The sequence below is a fragment of the Bison bison genome, unplaced genomic scaffold (assembly GCF_000754665.1).
Source record: "Bison bison bison isolate TAMUID 2011002044 unplaced genomic scaffold, Bison_UMD1.0 scf7180017864516, whole genome shotgun sequence".
Classification (NCBI taxonomy): Eukaryota; Metazoa; Chordata; class Mammalia; order Artiodactyla; family Bovidae; genus Bison; species Bison bison.
Genome location: NW_011495069.1, coordinates 6,555,588 through 6,557,930, shown reverse-complemented (window position 1 = coordinate 6,557,930; position 2,343 = coordinate 6,555,588).

Here is a 2,343-nt window from a genome sequence, read left to right as displayed (position 1 = left end):
GGCGGCTTCTGCTTGGCTTCAAAGCCCCGCTCCCCTTCCAGGGAGAGACGAGGCACGGAACGGGCGAAGCCCACGAGCACCGACGAGCTAGTTGCTGGCCACCCCAACGTCTCCACCGACCTCCTCCTCCTGTCTCTACCGACAAAATGGAGGCGGCGGCGAGCGCTGAAGCGGGGCCGGGAGGCGCGGCGGCCAATCAAAACACGCTTTCGCGCGACCCGGCCAATGATACGCGGGCCACCGCCTGTTGCTGGGGCCCGACGGGGCCGAGGGAGGGGAGTTGGCTGTGGCCGAAGGTTTGAAATCCTCCCTGAGAGGAGCATGTCGGGAATAACCGCCGCGGTCCCGGTGGCCGACCCTCTGCAGGGCCCCGGGTGACACTGTCCTCTCCCGGGAGGCGCCCGCCTGGCCAGGCTCGGCACCCAAGGACGCAGTCAGCGCCAACCCGTCACGGCGACTCCGAGCCGTGCGCGCGTCCGGCGCCGGGGAAGGGACGTGAGCGGTTCACCCGGATCGCGGCTTATACCGGGGCTGCCCGGTTCGCGGATCCCGCGGCCCTTGGCACCCGATGGTTCCCCGCCGTGGGGCGTCACTGAAGGCAGCTTTGAGTTCCCGAGTTAAATTCACCTAACCGTGTAACCAGTCTCTTACGATGCAAGATACTCCACCAAGTTGCTTCCCGAGGCCGACCCTTGGCCACTTAGTCCTGACACTTCGACCGTGTTCCCCTGTCAAGGGAATTCCTTTGCAGCTCCCCCAGCTTGTGGTTCCCTCCCGCCCTCCCTGCCCGCAGCCTCGAAATTCTTGAGAAGTTGCCTCCTCTGTGAAGAGGTTTCCGACACTTGTGCGGATCAAGTTAATCAGTTCCTCTTTTGTCCTAAACTTGAGTCACACCGTACTGTAGCTACTTGTCGACCCAGTCACTCACGCACACACTCGTTTGAGCCCAGAGCACATGCTAAGTGCACGAGAAAAGTTTGAGAGAATGGGGCTCTCTCATTTCCCCCTTTCGGCTCCGTTTGTAAGTGAAAGGGGGAAGAAAAGAGTTCAGTTGACTGTGCCACCAAGGTGCCAGGAAGAGGAAAGGGGCAACTGCTTTGGAGTAAATGGATAAGCAACCCAAAGCTGGCGTTTTAAAGGAGAACACCAGTTTCTACAAACATACAAACATTTTTGTTACAAGATTTATGTGTACTTTGTTTAAGTCCCACGATTCGTTTTTTAATCTTGAGTTTTTCTGCTACCATCATCCCCCACCCCCATGTTCTTCTACCCATGGACCTTAAGTTTCTTAAGAAAACCATTTTAAAAGAGGAGTTTGTTAATCAAATTAATTTGGTGAAATGTGTAGAGTAGAAGAGATATTTCTGAGCATGGGACTTTCAGCTGCTAAGCATTATAGTCAAATAAGATGTACATAACAAGGAACTACTACCTCACTGAAAGTGTAATCTGTTTCCTAAAAATTTAAGAAGCTGACTTTAGACATGCAGCTAGATGACAGCTAAGTGGTATTTAATGGATTCAAGACTTTGACTTTTAAAAAGACCATTGCAATGTATTTTTTAATATAGTGGTTTGGGCTTCCCTGGGGGTTCAGTTGGTAAAGAATCCACCTGCAGTGCGGGAGACCTGTGTTCAATCCCTGGGTTGGGAAGGACCGCTGGAGAAGGAACAGGCTACCCACTCCAGGATTCTGGCCTGGAGAATTCCACGGACTGTATAGTCCATGGGGTCCTGAATAGTAGGACAGGACTGTGTGACTTTCACTTTTTGTATAATGAACAGTCTTGTTTTAGTCTGAACACTTTTTTTTTCTAATTCTTTTTTTATTATCATCCAAATATCTTTTAAATTCATCCCTGCTACAATCCTTCTTCTCCCTCCATTCTGCCCTCATGGATCTGATTGTGTTACTTTAAAAAAAAAAAAAAACCTGTATTGGCCCCAAGTTGTATTACAAACTTAAATCAGCCTCCAGACCTTATCTGTATAAACACACCTGTAATGTATTTGAGAGACTTTATTTTTGGAGGTTCCAAAGTCCTGCAGATGGTGACTGCAGCCATGAAATTTCAAAGAAGCTTGTTGCTTAGAAGAAAAGCTATGACTAACCTAGACAGCATGTTAAAAAGCAGAGACATTACCTTGCCAACAAAGGTCCATCTAGTCAAAGCTATGGTTTTTTCAGTAGTCATGTATGAAAGTGAGAGTTCGACTATAAAGAAAGCTGAGTGCCGAAGACCTGATACTTTTGAACTATGGTGTTGGAGAAGACTCTTGGGAGTCCCTTGGACAGCAAGGAGATCAAACCAGTCAATCCTAAAAGAAATCAGTCCTGAA